The 19,268-nt window shown below is 46.1% G+C and overlaps 1 protein-coding gene across 1 annotated transcript in view; it reads left to right on the forward strand.

The window, feature by feature from the left end:
- Positions 1 to 15,830: 15,830 nt before the first annotated feature.
- Positions 15,831 to 19,268, forward strand: part of KBTBD2 (kelch repeat and BTB domain containing 2) — a 31,248-nt gene continuing 27,810 nt past the window's right edge. Inside the window, exon 1 of the mRNA XM_069084298.1 lies at positions 15,831 to 15,947. The gene's annotated coding sequence lies outside the window, so the exon portion shown is untranslated. The remainder of the gene's footprint in view (positions 15,948 to 19,268) is intronic.

Consider the following 19,268-nt stretch of genomic DNA (forward strand, 5'->3'; position numbering starts at 1 on the left):
ATCAGCTTCTGTCTCTGAACATGGAGGGAAGGTGATACCTGTGGAAGAAGACACACTCTCTGAGAACATTCTGGATACTACAGGCTTACTCTCTCTGGAAGCAAATATTATCACAAAGCACAGAGAAAATACAATACCTGCTGTAGGAGAGAGTCGCTCTGACAATATTTCTGTTCCTGCAGGCACAGTATCTTTCAAAGCAGCTTCTGTCTCTGAACATGAAGGGAAGGTGATACCTGTGGCAGGAGACACACTCTCTGAGAACTTTCTGCATACTATACAGGCCTACTCTGTGTAGAAGCAAGTATTGTCTCAAAACATAGAGAAGACATCATACCTGTTGTGGGAGACCGTCTTCCAGAGAACACCTCAGCTACAGCAGCATCACTTTCTGTCACAGCTCTCGTCTCTGAACATGGAGGGAATGCAATGCCTATGGAAGGAGACAGTCTCTCTGAGAACACTCCAGTTACTGTAGGATTGCTCTCTGTGGAAGCACATATTATCACAAAACATAGAGAAGACACAATACCTGTGGCAGGAGAGATGCTCTCTAAGAACATTCTGGATACTACACACTTGCTCTCTGTGGAAGCAAATATTGTTACAAAACAGAGAGGACACAATACCTGTTGTGGGAGATAGTCCTTCTGAGAGCTCGCCAGATACTGCACGATCACTTTCTACTGAAGCCGAACACGGAGGGTACACAAAACCTGTGGCAGGAGACACACTCTCTGAGAACATTCTGGATACTACAGGCTTGCTCCCTGTGGAAGCAAGTATTGTCTCAAAACATAGAGAGGACACCTTACCTGTCGTAGGGGACAATCTTTCAGAGACCGCTCCGGACGCTTCAGGATTGTTCTCTCTGGAAGCAGCTCTTGTCTCAGAAGATGGAGGGCACACAAAACCTGTCGTAGGTGACAATCTTTCTGGGGGCAGGGCAGATGCTTCAGGGTTGTTCTCTGTTGAAGAAAACCTTATGCCAGAGCATTGAGAAGACAGAAGTGTGGCAGGATCCACAAGCTCTGATAATAGTCTGGTTACAGCAGGGAGCCTCTCAGTAGAAGCAAATCTTGCTTCAGAACTCTGAGAAGAAAAGAGACTTGTGGATGGAGACAGTTCTCCGGTCTCTGCTGCCTTGTTTTCTGTAGAGTCACATGTGGTCTCAAAATACTGAGAAGGCAAGAGGCTTGTGGCAGAAGATGTGCTTGGGCACAGTCTGGCCACATTAGGCTTGCTCTCAGGAGTAGTACAGCGTGTGCCACAGCTCTGTGTAGTAAAAAGATGTGTAGATGAAGAAATGTTTTCTGGAAGTAGTTCATTTTCAGAAGACTTGCTCTCTGTTGAGGCAAGTTTTGTTTCAGAACACAAAGAAGGGACAACATTCGTGGTTGGACAAAGTTTCTCAGAGAATAGTCCTGGTATCACTGGCTTCCTTTCTGGGGAAGCGCATTCAGTGTCAGAGTATTCAGTGGATGAAATGCTTATAGGTGGAGAGAGTCTGTCTGAGGATATTCCTGTTACTGTTGGCTTCCCGTCAGGGGAAGCATATCCAGTCTCGGAATACTCAGTTGATGAGATGCTGATAGGTGAAGATGGTGTTTCTAAGAACCTGCCAGTTACTACTGGCTTGGTTTCTGGTGAGACGCATCTAATGTCCAAACTCTCAGAAGAAAAGATGTTTGTAGGTGGAGAGAGTGTCTCAGAGAACATGCCAGTTGCTACTGGCTTGTTCTCTGGTGAAATGCATCTAGTGTCTGAAGTTTCAGATGAAAAGATGTTGGGAGGTGGGGATAGTGTCTCTGAGAACAGGCCAGTTTCCACTGGCTTGTTCTGTGGGGAAATGCATCTAGCCTCTGAACCCTCAGAGGCCAAGATGCTTGGGGCTGAAAACAATGTCTCTGAGAACATCCCACTTCCTGTGGGTCTGTTCTCCGGGGAATTGCATCTGGACTCTGAATCCTCAGGGGCTAAGATGCTGGTAGAAGGAAACAGAGTCTCAGAAAGCATCCCTCCTTCGACGGTTTTACTTTCGGGGGACACGCATCTAGGATCTAAACATTCAGTAGACAGGACATCGTGGGGTAGAGACCCTGTTTCTGAGAACATCCCACTTCCTGTGGGTCTGTTCTCTGGAGTGGCGCATCTGGACTCTGAATCCTCAGAGGCCAAGATGCTTGTGGCTGAAAACAGAGTCTCGGAAAACACCCCACTTACTATAGGCTTACTTTCGGGTGAATCACACTGAGCATCCACACAGACAGTAGACAAGACAGGTGGGACTGCACGCATTCTTTCTAACAATTCACTTATTATAGGCTTCCTTTCTGGGGAAGCCGGACCTCCCATATCAGAATATTCAGTGGATGAAATACTAATGGGTGAGGATGGTCGCCTTGCAAAGAGTCCACACACTATGGGCTTCCTTTCAGGGGAAGCACATCCAGGATCAGAATATTCTGTGGATGAAATGCTGATGGGTGGTGATAGTCGTCCTGAGAATAGCCCTGTTATTACAGGCTTCCTCTCAGAGGAAGCACAGCTGGCTTCTGAACCCTCTGAAGAAAAATTACTCATGTCTGGAGAGAGCCCTTCTGCAAACACTCCTGATACTACAGGTTTAGTTTCTGGCAAGACACTGCTGTTCTCAGAACATTCAGAGGACAAGACAATTGTGGTTGGTGAAAGTCTCCCTGGGCATATTCCAGTTACTAGAGGCTTCCTCTCTAGGGAAGCACTGCTAGTCTCTGAACCCTCAGAGGACAGGACAATTGTGGTTGGTGATAATCTCCCTGGAAACACACTATTTACTATGGGCTTCCTCTCAGGGGAAGCATAGCTAATCTCTGAGCCCTCGGAGGACAAAATACTTGAGTTCCGAGACTGTCTTCCCGAGAGCATGTCAGTTAGTAAGTGCTCTCCCTCTGTGCAAAAATAGCTAGCTTCTGAGCATTCAGAATGGATACTAATGGCTGGTGACAGTACCTCTGAGAACATGCCAGTTACTACTGGCTTGTTCTCAGGAGAGGCACAGCTGGCTTCGGAATACTCTGTAGATGAAATGCTGATAGGTGGAGATAGTCTCCCAGAGAATAGTCCACTTACTATGGGCTTCCTCTCTGGGGAAGCATATCCAGTATCAGAGTATTCGGTAGATGATATGCTAATTGGTGGTGAGAGTCGTTCCGGAATGATTCTACTCACTACTGGCTTGATATCTTCAGGTTCAGTAGATGAGACATCTGGGGCTAGAGACGCTGTCTCTGAGAGCAATCCAGTTACTACTGGCGTGGTCTCAGGAGAAAGGCGCCTAGCTTCAAAACATTCAGCTGATGACCCTGCGATTGGTGACACCGTCCCTGAGCATGTTCTAGTTACAACAGGTTTTCTTTCTGGTGATTCACATTTAGTTTCTAAACATTCAACAGACGAGACACCTGGGGCTAGGGATACTGTCTCTGAGAGCACTTCACCTACTAAAGGGTTGCTCTCAGGGGCAATGCATCGAGCCTCAGAACATTCTGCAGTCACAACATCTGGGGTTGTAGACACTGTCTCTGAGAGCCTTTCGCCTACTATAGGCTTGCTCTCAGGGGAGCCACATCTGGTCTCTGAATCCTCAGAGGCCGAGATGCTTGAGGTCGGAGATACTGCCTCTGGGAGCATTTCACCTACTATAGGCTTGCTCCCAGGGGAGACACATTTGGCCTCTGAATCCTCAGAGGCCAAGATATTTGAGGTCGGAGATTTTGCCTCTGAGAGCAAGCCACTTACTACAGGCTTGCTCTCAGAGGAAGCACGGCTAGTCTCCGGACCCTTGGCAGATGAGACATTTGCATCTGGAGCCACAGTCTTTGATAACATTCGTGTCACCCCAGATTTGCTTTCCCGGGAAATACATTTAGTTTCACAACACTCAGCTGACAATACACGGGGGGAGTCTGAAGACACTGTTGCTGACAACACTCGGGGTACTAGAGGCTCCCTCTCTGGGGAAACACATCTAGTTTCCAAACATTCATCAGACAGGACATTTTGGGCTGCAGAAGCTTTCTCTGACACTTCAGTTACTACAGCCTTTCTGTCAGGGGAACCAGGTCTAGTTTCAGAACACGGGGAAGACAAAACACTTGGGGTAGGAGATGCCTTTTCTGGCAACCTTTTGGTTGGTTCAGCCTTGTCCTCTGGGGCAACACTACTAGTTCCCGAAGGCTCAGAGGACAAGATATTTTTATCAGGAGACCCATGGTCAGCGACTTCACTAGTTACATTAGCTTTTCCCTCTGTAGAATCCAATTTTGAGTCAGGACACTTAGAATCCGAGCTATCTGTGACAGGAGCTATGCTCTCTGACAGCATTCCCTTTCCTGCAAGCTCACTTTCTGTGGAAACAGCCCCTGTATCAGTCTCCACATTCTCCCCCAATACTTCAGTTGCCACAGGCTTGCTCTCTACGGAAGCAAACCCTTTGTCAGAACCCTGAGACGACAAGCGATCTGTGTCAGCATCCACACTCTCAGAAAATACACCAGCTACTTTGCACATGCTCTCTTTGGAAGCAATTTTTGTTTCAGAACCCTGAGAAGACGAGATACTTGTAGCACTATCCCCAGCATGTGGTAACACTTCAGTTGCCGCAAGCTTGGTCTCGGTTAAAGCTAATCCTGTTTGCGAACACTCAGACCTCTCATCTTGGTCACCCACACTGATGTGCACATATTTATTTTTCTTTTCTACCGGCCATCTGATAGAATGAGCTTGTGAGGTTCCCCGCTCTAATTCAATGCCTGCATCATCTTTCTTTTTCTCCTCTTTCTTACTCTCATCTACACCTTGCACAGTCTCAGGCTGCTTTTCCTCCAACCTAGGGACAACTTTCCTTTTGGGAGAGCTCAGGCCAGCCTGTGGTGAGAGGGGACGCTTCTGAGCTCTGGGGGGCTCCGGCTGGAGCCCTTGGTTGGAAGGCACCTCCTCTATATGCATGCCTTCTACCATCTGGAGGAGTTTCTCCATCTTTCGCGGTCTGTACTTACAGCCAAAGAAGACCAGGATAGAACAGCTGACGGAACGCCCGGGGCTGGTGTAGATTTACAGGTGCCGGCAGATGAATTCCAGTACGGGATCCAGAATCCAGCAACCAGCCAAAGATGAGTCTAGCTGCTGCTGAACTGAGTCGCGGAACCCAGCATCCAGCGGCAGATGAATTCCTGCAAGAGATCCAACATCCAGCGCAGCCACTGGTGGTTGGAAGGCGGCTCCGCCCAGCTCAGCAAAGACGCAGCTGCTCTAGAGGTGGGGGGGAGTAGGGGCGCAACCAAATGGCCGACCGACCCCCACTGCAGACCTTTCTCTAGCCTTCTGATTGTAGCCACCTTACTGAGATGGGGATGGCGCACAGCCAGCCCTGCCCCCTCTCTGGCGGACACCTGACACTGATGCCGTCTCGAGCCTCAAAATCTTCTTCCTTGGGACCTCGGCTGAGAGCCCAAGCGATGCTTCCAAATCACTTTCATCGTTCTAGTGCATACAGTGTCCTTTGAAATGGCACCTTCCTGTCTTTTCGGGATACGCTCCAAGCACTTTGTGACGGAGAGGCAGAAGGGGAGCTGAAGAGCTGGGTGGCGCATGCAACGATATTTTGGATTTGGAGTCAGGAGACTTGGGTTCAAATCCTCTCTGTTAATTAGGAGGAATGGATAGGTCATTTCTCCTCTGAGGGTTTCAGCTTCCTCCGAGAGGGGTTTGAAACAGATGACTTCTAAAGTCCATTCCAGTTCAAAATCTGCATTCCCTCAGGCAGAGTTTAAGGGAGCCAGATGCCCAGTTCTCAAAAGTCCACTAATTGATGTCACAATTCTTGAATCAAGGAAAACCTTCTCACAACGGGCCCCTTCCTACCTTTCCAGACTGCTTAAATTTTACTCCTTTCCACACTTACTCAACACTTCAGAGATGCTGGCCGCCTTGCTATCTCTTGCTCAGTTTACTTCACCTCCCAAATCCACACTTTTTTTTTTTAACCGGCTGTCCCCCGTCTGTGGAATAGTCCTCCTCCTTACCTTTGCTTCCTGGCTTCTTACAAGACCCAGATCAATACCCACCTCCTACCCCTTTCCAGTCCCACCTCTTCCCCCACAGCCAATACCTTCCCTCTGAAATTCCATCCCAATTATCTTGCATGTGCATAGCTGTTTATCCCATTACCCCCTGTGGTCTCCTCCATTAGATTGTGAATTCCTCGAGGGCAGAAGCTTTTTACCTTTCTTTGTACCCCCAAAGCTAAGAACAGTGCCTGGGCGATAGTCGGTGCTTAATAAGTGCTCACTGATTTAACAGAAGTTGTCACCGTTTATCATAATTCATATGGTTGAAGTGTCAGAAGTGAAATAGGAAAGAAGGAACATATGAAGTGACTAGAAGAAACCTTTGATTTCAGAAAGTATGTGCGTCCCACTGCGTCATTGACCTCACCTGATGCAGACACACCATAGGTGCCACACCTAGGTGGCGCTGTAGCTAGAGGGCCAGGCCTAGAGTCAAGCAGACTTGGGTTTAAATATGACCTCAGATACCTATTATCTGTGTGACCCTGGGCAAATCACTTAACCTCAGTTTCCTCAACTGTAAAATGGGGATAATGATAGGACCTACTTCCCAGGGTTATTATGAAAATCAAATGAGATATTTGTAAAGTGCTCCTCCTATGACAAGTGCTTAATAAGGGAAATAATTATTGTAAAGCACTTAGCCCAGTGCCTCACACATAGTAAGGGCCACATACATGATAGCTGCTATTATTACTATTAGTATTATTATTCCTTTGATTATATTTGAGAATGTTCAAGCTCTGCTAAAGTCCCACCTTCTGCAAGCAGGCTTTCCTAGACCTTAATCCTAGTGCCTTCTAAGATTTCATTTGTGATATTTATTAGTTTGTAAATACTTGTTTGCATGTTGTTCCCCCATCCTCAAGAGTAAGGACTTTTTTTGTGGGGGTGCCTTCTTTGTATCCCCAGTGCTTAGCATGTCCAGCACATAGTAGGGACTTGTTGAATTGACTTGAATAAATATTATAGACAGTATCCAGGAATTCAGGGCACGTGGTAGACTGGACATTAAAAAGGGAGGTCTTGTGTTATTTGTTGTCATCCAATTATGATTAATTTCCAGGAGCTGGAAAATCATACATGGTCCAGTCTGAAAGACATTTTGTTTCACTTAAAGAACATCAAACAGTCCAATTTACTTACTGCAACCACTACAAAATACTACAAGGTACTAATCGGTTCAGAAGACATGTGGGTAATCCTACTCCCTCCCATCAAGGCTCCCCTCCTTTTTCCATTCAGCCCTTTCTCTGACCCTCTTTACAGGGAAGACCGGGTTCAAAGTATGCAGTCAATTCTCAGACAGATACTGAGGTGCATGAATGTGTTCTTGGTTAAACACCAGGTACATTATGTCGGTTACAACTTCAGCTCAGTTATCAGGAAGTCTTGCATTTCTTCAAAAGGAGAATATTCCAAAATTCCATCACTGCTGAGCTCAAGAATCCTGGAGAGAAGAATTAAAATAGCGGGGTGGGGGGAGTGGGGGGAAGATGGGGAAGGACCCAGTGAAAATTTCACAAAGCTCCCCAACTGGAATTTCAGAAAGCTGCCTCCTTGCTCTGATTGGGACTTTTGAAGGGATAGTGTCAGCAGCCAGTTTAGGTCTAGATGGCACCAAAGAGACAGATGGAGCACTACAATCCCAGATCAGTGTGCCCAAAGGAACTATGTTGAATTGAGGAAAGAGGTAGATGGGTTCAGTTTGGATAACAAGTGAGCCCTTACCCCTCCCCCAAGATTTAACCAGAAAAGCGCTATGGAGAGAGTTGTACTCCTTATGCAATGCAGACACACACAGAAATCCTGATTAGAGGCGCTCCCCACCCCAATCCATGAAGGAAGAAGGGGCCAGCAGTGCTTTCTAGTTTTCAAAACCTTCCTCCCTTCCCTCATCCTTTCCTGCCCTCTCCCCTTTCCCTTTCTTCTTAAGGGAGGGCCCACTGCTGTGGTGACTTAATGAATGTAGATCTAGTGGAAGGGAGGGAAGATGGGAGGAGAGGAAGAAAATGAGAGAAGAAGAGAATAAGAGAGAGAAGGTGGGGAGGAAGGACGCAGCTTCCCAGGTGCTAGCTTTGTAAGTGTGAATGCACCTGTGGGTTTACTCATTCTTGCTACACAACATAAAGGGACCAACTAGCACAGAAACAACAGAGGCTGTCTAGTTCAACCCATGTCTGAGCAAGAATCCTTTCTATAATATACCAGACCAATGGTCATCCTTCACTCGAAAACTTGAAGCCCCCCCACCCCACCCCCCAACTCATTCCACTTTGGGCAGCTCTTATTGTTCATTTTTACTGAGATTCAGCTTAAATCAGCCTCTTGGCCACTTCTACCCCTTCCTTGCTCCTTTTCCTACATTCTGCAGTTTTGATTTAGTTCTAGACACTAATATTTCTTTGAAAATAGCTTAAAGGAATTAACTTTTTTTCTTGACAGCCAGGTCACAATGTTAATTTATTTTTAGCTTTGGTCAATTAAATTTCTTAAGTCGTTTTTTGACTGTTTTGTTAAGTTGGATCTCCCCTGTCTTTCACTTGCCCAAATAAATTTTTAAACTTAAGTGTACAATTGGACATTTCATTCTATTATTATGCTTTTCTGGTTAAACTCAGCCTTTTATTTGCACATGTGCAAACCTGTTTGGATCCTGATTCTGATTTATCCCCTACTTGCTTCATGACATCCAAAAATTTTATAAGCATTCATCTCTATGTTTGTACTCACATAGAATGCAAGCTCTTAAGAGCAAAGATCAGTTTGTGTTAATTTTCTTATTCTTACTGCCGGGCCTAGGGTAGGTTGAATCTGGGCTAGTTGAATGAATGAATATGAATGAATGAGTGAAAGAATGCAAGTCATTGACAAAAATGCAGAATAAGATCTCCACTGGCGTCTCCCCTCCAGGCTGACAATAACCTCCCCAGTCTGGGTAAGGTCCTTGAAAGAGTTCGGAATCTTCCTTTTGTTTGGCCCACATTTGTCTATACGTACATGCTGACATCCTTAGAGACTCTGGCAAATGCCTGGAAAAAATACAGATACACAGTGTCTGTGGCTTTTCCTCATTCTGGTTAACCTCGTTCAAAACAGGGATGAGGTGGTGGCTCTGGTCACTTCCACAAATATTTAAGTGGCTTTTACATGCCCAGCACTGTTGGAGGCACCAAAGGAGATGCAAAGATGAATGATAAGGGCTACTGTGCCCAGACTCCGGGAGAAGAAATGGATGTGTGTCACACACGAATCAGTATAATACAAAAGGAAATGCTGGGAGTTATCTGAGAGCCGAATTGAACCTGCAGCTTCACATGCACCACCTATATTCAGTTTAATATGGTTTATTCCATTCCAAATGACTAAAAGATTAGGTTGCCTGTTCCATTAGTCATTATCACTTGTTAAATTGAATGTTTTTATTGATACTTCTGTTTTTGTGTCACTGTCACTTTCCAACATCCCTACCTCCTATGTAGAATCTTGCCTTGTGGGGGAAAAAAAACCCAGCAAAAAACCAGTGGAATAAGGTATGCTTAGAGTTCTTATTATGGGTGGAGGGCACTACTGGGGTGGGAACTATCAACAGAAAAGAACAGAGATGTAAAAGGGACAAAAGGTATTAATAAAACACTTTCAAAAAACAGTTAAGCAGAACAAACCTACAAATAGGTGGTATCCCACAAGTTAGGCAGAATTTCACTGCTACAGACCATAGCTTCTCTTTCAAGAGAAGGAAAATACGTCTCAACATCATCTTCTAGAGTCAAGATTGGCTACTCATATTAATCTAAATTTTGATATCTTAGAATTGTTTTCCTTCACATTGTACATATTATTTTCAATTGTATTTTTTTCACTCCATGTCGGTTCATATATGTCTTTCCCTGTTTCTTTGAATTCCTCATAGTCATTGTTTCTTATAGTGCAAGAATATTTTCTTTCCTTTTTTATGAACTTGACAAATATCAAATGTGCTCATTCCCATATACAAGGAACTGTACATGCTACCATGAATCTGCATTGTATACAGCTTGCTTTATTTAGAGCACATATTGTGCTGAGTATGGCAATACTCATTCTGCCCTGCCTTCCTGTGCGCCCTGCTGAACGACCTGCTTCTCTTCTTTTTAAAAGAGTAATTTTTATTGATATCTTTTGGTTTTGTCACCTAGATTTCTCCCTTTCCCTTTCCCCTCCCTCCTAGAAAGCCATGCCTCATGACAAAGAATGCTTTTAAAAGGAGGAAGAGAAGAAAAAACCTAGTCAAACCACCTAGTAAATATGACATTACGCGCACCTTCCACACCTGTGGATCTTCTCTATTTAAGATGTGTCACTCATGCTGTTTTTCTTTTCCTCTTTCCTGGCACCACGATCACTACCTTCTCACTCCTCCTTATGACTCCCCAACTAACAAATAAAAACCCTTTACCTGTAACAAACCAATCAAGCAAAACAAAGTCACATCCTGATCTGTTCTTTACCCCTAGCAGTCTGTCCCGTCTCCATGAACTGGGAAGTGTGTTTCTCACCAGCCTTTTTGAAGTCATGATTGGTCATTGCATGGATGAGAGTTCTGGTCTTTTCACAGTCATTTAAATTGTTTTCCTGATTCTGCTCCATTCACTCTGTACCAGTTCATGAGTCTTCCCAGGTTGGCTTGAATCTGTCCATTTCTTAGTACAATACTATCCCATTAAATTCATAAGCTATAATTTGTTTAGTCATCCCCTAACGGATGGATCCCTATTTAGTTCCTAATTTCTTTTTGACCACAAAAAGTGCTGATATTAATATTTTGGCATAGAAGGGACCTTTGCTTTTGTGTTTAACTTCTTTGAGATACATGCCCAGTAGTGGTAATGCCAGAACTAAAGGTACAAACAATTTAGTGACTTTTTCTAAATTCCAAATTGTTTTCCAAAACACTGAAGTCAGTTCCCCACCCATGAATCCACCAAGAGTGGATTAGTAGAACAATCACTTTTTGATATGTTACTTAACCCTTTTCCGGACTGAAGTATTGGGGGTGGGGGAATAAAATGGAGTGTGCTGAATATTTATATGATATGTTGAAACAAAATCAATAAAAAAATTTAATAGTCCATTTCAAATTCTTGCCAGGGATCAATAAACCTCCACCTCACTGGTTTATGGTTTCCAGAATCCATTTAACAATGAGAATGTTTGCCCCTCTTCAAGTCTGTGAAAGCCCAGGATCAGAGATTTGGAGCTGAAGGGACTTTAGAAGTCACCAAGCCCAACCCTCTGATCACAGAGGTGAAGAGACCGAGGCTCAGAGAGGGGAAGCCACTGGTCCAAGGTCACCTGATAATAAATGTCTGAGGCAGAATTCAAACTCAAGTGTTCCCAATTCTCTCTCTTTTTCTTTTTTCGGGGGGGGTGGAGGGACGGCAAGGCAACTGGTGTTAAATGACTTGTCTGAGGTCAACAGCTAGTTAAATGTCAAGTGTCTGAGTTCAAATTTGAACTCAGTTCCTTGGTACTTCAGGGCTGGTGCTCTGTTCACTGCGCCACCTGGCTGCCCTTGGCTCTACAGCTTTGATTAAATTGTTATTCTAAACTCAAGCATTGTTCTGCTTCCGAGAGAAATGTCCAAACTGAGAGCCTCCTCCTGCTCTCAGACATTTCACTCTGACACAAGATATTCTGCAGTGATATTTGGAGGATTCTTGAACAAGGATATGTCTCCTTATGATCAAACAGTCACACAACTCAGGTTACAGTTAAAGTTACCATTTTCCTTCATCAATTCATCAATTTTTCCTTCATCAATTCAACAATTGTCACTTAATCTTGGAGAATCATAGATTGTGTGGCTTTAAGAAAATGATTCTTCTAGATTGTGGCTATTATTCTGAACTGATGAAGCAAATGTTAACTTTTTAGACTGCCTACACATACTAGGTGCTCTATAAACTCTTGCTGGTTGTTGACTGATACCTGAGGAAGAGTTCACACTATGGCAGCCCTAAAATGTGGTCATTAAGCCTTTGCCTACAGACCTTTGATGAGGAAGATTGGATGGCATCCAAAAGAAATATTTTCCCTTGTATTGAGCTGAAATGTGCTTCTCTGTGATTTCTGCCCCTTCACCCTATCTTCCTATCCTTGTGCCTGAGGCCAAGTAGAATAAGCTAAATCTCTTCTTCACACGACGGGAGTTTGGGGAATCTTTTTCTCTTTCTGTCTCTTCACAAAACAACTGAGACCCCTAATCTCAAATCACCTGGAACATTCTTAACCTCTTCCCCTTCCCCCCTCAATCTGAGTCTTAGAATAATAAACATTAGGGCAGTATTGGGAGGAAATGGTTGTGCATGGAATGTACATGTGGGTATGATCAGAGAGAGAAGGAAGAAAAGAGAGCTAATCATATTTCAGACTAAGAATATCTCTGATTTTTAGACAGACTTCCAGGTTGTCTGTAGTTTGGCTTTTTTTTTTTTACGTGTTTATTCCCCTCTATTAAAACAGGTTATCCAGACTAATTCAAGCAGACCAATTTTTATTGCCAGACTCTACCTTAACCATGAAGGTGAGGAGGGGGTAGTTACCCCATGAGACAATTTCACTAGCATTTTGCCACGTTTGCAAGTAGTTGGGTGCCATGCACTGATGGAAAAACATGTCTTTTTTTTTTTTTGAATGGACACCTTTACCTAATCTGGTTAGAATTTTCCACTTTGAGTTGGAGTGATTGAAGAACAAAATGTACTTTAAGCTGAGAATGATGACTTTTTTTTTTTGTTATACTCAAGTCCGAATGGTTTATAGCAACATATGTAGAAAGCATTTGCATTTGAGCAGGAGAGAGCCAGTTTTCCTTTCCAACCTCTAGTTTCCATCACTAATATCAATTTAGGAACTTTATGGAAATAGCAATCTAAGGAAATGTGCCTGTAGCACCACTGGAAAATAGAATGAGATCATTTGGACTTTAGAGGAGAAAGGGTAAAACATGCCTCCCTTCTTCCTGTAAACACCTCTCAAGGAGACAAAAAAAAAAAAATGGAAATCACCAGAGGCAAGTAGGGAATCAATAATCATTGACCCCCAAAACCATTTTCATTAGAATGTGCAGATTTATGAGGCAAGAAGGTTATTTGGAGTTGAAGTCAATTTCGTTTATGTTCCACATGCTGTTTACTCTTAGTAGAATGTTAGCTCTGTGAGGGCAGAAACTTTCTTATTGTCTTTGCAACACTAGCAACCAGAAGGTGAGTGTCTGGCCCATGATAGGTGCTTAATGAATACTTATGAAATTAAAACTGCAGGTGAAGATAATATAGTGGAAACACCTGACCAGGCCAAGAAATTGCTTTGGAATCTGTGTGAATGAAAAGAAGGGTATATCAAAATATTAATGAAATTCATATGGAAGAACAAAAGGGCAGGATTCTCAGTATAATGAAAAAAAAAGGGGGGGGGGAAGGAAGGGGATCTATCGGCACCAGATCTCAAACTACACTACACAGGAGGAATCATTAAAATAATTTAGTACTGTTTTAAAAAGAGAGTTCAATCAGTGGAACAGACTGAATACATCAATTACAAAAGCAAATGAACACAATATTGTAGTGTCTTGATAAAACCAAAGACACTGGTTACTGGGAGAAGGGCTTAAACACTTCTGAGCAAACTGGAAAGCAGTTTTCTAGAAATCAGGTATAGACCAACAATTCACCACATACCAAGATAAGCTTCCAAACAATTACATGAAGTTGATATGTAAGTGACCTTATTAGCGTCTGACACTGTTGATCACCCTCTCCTCTCTTGAGTTTTTGTGACACTACTCACTCCTACGTCTATTACCTACCTAAAGGTTCCTTCTTAGTCTCCTTTGCTGGCTGCAATCCAGACTAGAGTTCAAATTGGGATCTGGCCCTTACTAGCCAAGTAACCCTGGGAGAGACACTTCACTTCTGTCTTACCTTCCTCAGTCTCCCCAGTTGTCAAATGGGTTTATTAATTCATGTCATAGGGTTATTTGAAGGACTCTCCCAACATGCTGTACCAGGTAAGCCCTCTCTTGGATCACCTTTTACGGCCTGGTCATTCATTCTCAATCTCCTTTGCTGGCTCATCAGACACATCCTGATCCTTAACTGTGAGTGTTCCCCAAAGTTCCACCCTGGGATCTTGTTTCCTTCACTCCATACTCTCACTATAATCTTCTCAGCTTCTGTTCGTCTCTATGCACATGATTCCCAGATCTAGACAGATATTTCCAGAAATTCAGTCCAGCTTTACCAATTGTCTATTGGATGGACCATTCAAAGCATTCCCCCTCTTTCTGTCAAAAGTACCACCATCCTGCCTGTGTCTCGGGCTCCTGAGTCTGGAATTATCCAAGCCTCTTCACTTTGTCCCATCAGGTGCCAATTTTTGCCTTTCTACCTTCATAGTACATCTCTTAGGGCCACTTTGGACTTCTATTGTCTCACCTTCACTTAGCCTCTCTCCACCTGTTTCCTTATCTGTTGGGAAATAACAAAAGCGCCTAATCTTCCCAGGGTATAGGTGAGGATAAAGTGAGATGTGTGTGTGCTTTGCAAACATTAAAGTGCTACATAAAGGCTACAGTGTTACCTTCACTTTCTTAACGCAGCACCACCCTACTCCATGGCTTACCTCTGGTGCACTCTGCGCTGCGGCCAGCTGAGCATGCCTCAAGCTGAGATCTGAGCCCTGCAGCTCCCCCGCCAACTCAATTAAGCCCCAGAGGCTCCCTACCGCCTCGAGGCTCGACCCCCTGGAGCGCTTCTAAAGCCCTGCCCCACCTGGCCCCGCCCGGAGAGCCTGCCGCCCCCATCACCCCCTCTTTTCTTGGCTTCTGACCCTCCCGTCTCCGTGCCTTTGCCCTGGCCGGTGCCCCCTGCCCAGGACGCAGCGCCCGCTTGGGAGTGCAGGGCTCCGAGGCCCAAGGCCGAGCTTTGGATACAATGTTCCAATTGTCTGCGGGCCGGTGTGCGAAGGCCCGGGGCGGGGGGAGATGCTAGTATCACCCTTTACAACTGGGGAAACTGAGCGGAGGCTGGCCCGCCCAGGGCACGTGAGGGGCCTGCCCTGGTAGCCCCCCAGCCCCACCCTGGGATCGGTGTCCCGGGCTCTCTTTGGACTTTCAGGGACCTGCATCAATGTGGGGACAACATCTCCATGAAAAATTCTCAGCCCAGGGACCCCCGCCCCGCCGAGGGAGGAGGGGGAGGGGAGAAGGGCGTGCGGCCAATATTGAGGCTGGAGGGGAGGGACAGGAAGGTCAAGGCTGCGGCGGCCCCTTCCCCTCTCCACGCCTGAACCCAGCTGCCGGGGCCTGAGGGGCCCCCGCCCCCGCCCCCGGGCCCCCAGCAGAAGAAGGGGGAGGAGAAGGCTTTTGGAGGGCACCGCTCGTCGAAAAGCGCGGGCAGACTGGGGGAGGGGCTGACTCAAGGACGCATGCGCGGGCGGGGGGGGGGGGCCCAAACACCCAGCCCACAAATTCCGGGGGGGGGGGGGGGGGGGGGGGGGGCACACCCCGGGGGGGCCACGGGGGAGCGCCCGGGCCTTTGGGGGGACCCCCCCCCCCCCCCCCCCCCAGTCACGTGAGACCGGCGCCCGCCGAGGCGCGGAGGCGGAGGGGAAACAAGAGGAGCAGGGCCGGAAGGAGGGGCGGGCGGAGCGGTAGACGGACGGACGTGAGGGCGGAGCGTGGCCCGGCACCGCCCCTCCGCTCCCGCCCTCCCGGCGCGGCTCCTCTGCGCGCTGCTCCTCTCGCCGCCCGCCCGGACCGCGGACCCTCCTCGGCGGCGCCGGCCTGCGGCCCGGGTGAGTGGGGGCCGGCGGGGCGCCGTGCTACGGCCGAAGCGCTTCCGCCGGCGCGGACCGAGGCCGGGGCGGGGGCGGCGGACAAGGGACTCGGAGCCGAGCTGGGCCCGGGCCTGGGGGCGGCTCTGCCCGGCGCGGCCCTGCCCGGGGGCGTGGCGTCGCCATGCGCGTGCGCGGGCTTGGGTCCGGAACTGCGCGTGCGCCCCAGCCCCAGCCTCTGCTCCCGGGAAGCGGGTGTCGGAGGGGGCGGGGCCCCGCCGCCCACACGTGCCCCTCCTGGGCTCCCTGGGCCGGGACCCGGGGACAGCCGCCCCCTCCCCCCTCCGTCCGCCCTCAGATCGAGCCGTCAGCATTGATTAGGCGCCTTCTGCGTACCCATTTCCTTTCCGCGTTAGACTGGACGGTCCCCGAGCTCAGGGGTCTGCGTTACTGAGTGGCGCCCGTTCGATGCCCTCTTCCGGGGCACCTGCCGTGGGAAGCCTGGGGCTTGAGAGTTCACAGCCCCCGGAGGGCGTGGAGCCGAAGTGGTGTGCGCGAGGCGGTTCCAAGCTGGAGGGTCGCCCCGGCTTTGCATGTGCAGCTGCTGGTCACCACGGGCCTGTGGGGAAACTGAGGCATGGAGCGGTTCCGTGACCTGCCTGGGCTGGAGGCAGGCCTTTAGCCCGGGTGGAATTTGAACTCGGGTTTTTTTTACTTCATTCCTTTATTTTTAATGTTCTTTTAAAAACATGTCGGGTTCCAAATGCCCTCCCCCCCTCGTGAAAAGGCAAGCGACATGATGTCAGTGACACACATAAAATCATGCGAAACACTTCCATGTTAACAATGTTGCAAAATAATGAAAAGCCAGCAACAAAGTGGAAGGTCGGCCTCCCCCTGCGCTGCCCGGCTCCTGGGCTTTTTCATCACGAGGCCCTTGGAAGCCTCTCGGGTCATTGCATTGATCTGAGTAGCTAGGTTTACCTTGGGTCTTCTTGACGCAGAAAAGACGCTGGTTCTAGTTTTTTTCCAGCATTAACACTTGTACCTAAACATTAATAGTGTAAATCTCCAGTGTTTCCAAAAAGCTAGTGGTATAACTCATGACAGGCTGCTTACGGAACCAACGGTAGGAAATCAGTGAGGGCCTAACAGAATTGTTTTGGACAAGTTCAGTTGGTTGTGTTTCACCGCAGAGTGGGGATTTTTCTTACAGTATTTGGGAACTTTGTTTTCTCTTTAATATCATTATCGATATCAATCTGCTTTTCTCTTCACTTTGATCTGTGGTTGAGTGGGTGTTGAGTGAAGCCAGTTCGGTTTGAGCCCTGTAAGTCAGTCTGCTTTACAAAGTCCCCGCATTTCAAACTGCTTCCCTGTTTTTCTCTCTCTTCAGTGGAGAAGAGATTGAAACTCCTCAGTTTACAAAGTTCCCCTAGAATTTGTACCTCCTGGTTGCATTCAGGGTCGGACTCAGCTCTGGTACTGATGGAGCTGCCATCATGTCCCAACTTTTTCCCTCTTGTACATTCCTCTGGAGAACAGAAGCGGTGAGCGGCAAATGCTTGGAAGCTTCACGTGAAGGTTCTTTGTAAGTGGTCAACAAGCATTTATTAAAAGCAAGATTAGGAGGAAAGCAGAAAACTGGGAAAGAATTTTATAACCAGTGTCTGACAAAGGCCTTATTTCTAAAATATGTAGTGAACTGAATCAAATTTATAAGAATGCAAGTCATTCCCCAGTTGATAAATGGTCAAAGGATATGAATGGGCAGTTTTCAGATGAAGACATTAAAACTATCTATAGTCAGATGAGAAAAATGCTCTAAGTCACTGTTGATTAGAGAAATGCAAATCAAAACAACTGTGAAGTACCACATCATACTGACTATCTAACATGACAAAACAGGAAAATTATAATTATTGGAGAGGATGTGGGCAAATTGGAATACTAGTGCATTGTTGGTGGAGGTGGGGAGTGATCCAACCATTCTGGAGAGCAATTTGGAACTATGCCCAAAAGGCTATTAAAATATACATACCCTTTGACCCAGCAATACCACTTCTAGGGCTGTATCCCAAAGAGATCATATAAATGGGAAAAGGACCCACATGTACAAAAATATTGATAGCAGTTCCTTTTGTGGTTGCAAAGAATTGGAAATTGAGGGGTTGCTCATCAGTTGGGGAATGGCTGAACAAGTTGTGGCATATGATTGTAGTGGATTACGGTTGTAATATAAGAAATGATGAGCAGGCAGATCTCAGAAAAACCTGGAAAGACTTGAATGAACTGATGCTGAGTGAAGTGAGCATAATCAGAACACTACACAGTAACAGCAGCACTGTCTGATGACTAACTTTGATAGACTTATCTCTTCTTAGCAGTGCAGGGATCCAAGACAACTCCAAAGGGACTCATGATGGAAAATGCCATCCTCATCCACAGAAAGAACTATGGAGTCTGAATGCAGATTGAAGCAGACTATTTGCTCTTTTTTTTTTCCTTTTTTTGTTTGTTTCTTCTTTTCGTGGTTTCTCCCATTGATTCTAATGCTTCTTTACAACATTAGTAATGGGAAAATAGTTTTAATATGAATGTATATGTAGAGGCTGTATCAAATTACATACTGTCTTGTGGGGGGAGGGGAGAGATGGGGAGAAAATTTGGAACTCAAAGTCTTATGGAAGTGAATGTTGCAAACTAAAAATAAATGAAATACTATCTTGAGTTCTAAAAAAAAAAAACAACACCAAAAAACCCCAGACATTTAAGTGTCAACTATGTGCCATGGAGAGTGTCAGGCCTCTCAGGAGGACCCGGGTTAAAATATGGCCTCAGACACTTACCAGCTGTGTGACCCTGGGCAAGTCACTTAACCCTGTTTGCCTCAGTTTCCTCATCTGTAAAATGAGCTGGAGAAGGAAATGGCAAACCACTCCAGCATCTTTGCCAGGAAAACCCCAAAGGGGGTCACAGAGTGGGACATAACTGAAAACTGAACAACATATGCTAGGCTCTGTGCAAGCAGTAGGGAGGCTGAGCTATCAGAATTAGGGTGAGATTCCTGTTTGCTCTAAAAAGAATTGGTTTCCATCTTCTGCAGTGAGAAGGACATTTAACATGATCTAAGTTTCCAAAGACATGTGGAAAGGTTTTTATTAATTCTAAATTTTAAATCAGTCTTTAAAAAGTATTAGGATGCCTTTTTTTTTTTCTTACTAAAACATTTGTGGGTAGCAAATTATTGTCAAAGTTCATCTTGAAGTAGATGCCATTAAGGCAGTTTAAATTTCGGGAACAGGACTTTAGCTGTCTGTGCAGACTGAGGTGGGGCAGCCT

This window comes from Petaurus breviceps, unplaced genomic scaffold, assembly GCF_028583685.1.
Source record: "Petaurus breviceps papuanus isolate PSGF00001 unplaced genomic scaffold, PetGlider_PUasm1.0 174, whole genome shotgun sequence".
Lineage (NCBI taxonomy): Eukaryota > Metazoa > Chordata > Mammalia > Diprotodontia > Petauridae > Petaurus > Petaurus breviceps.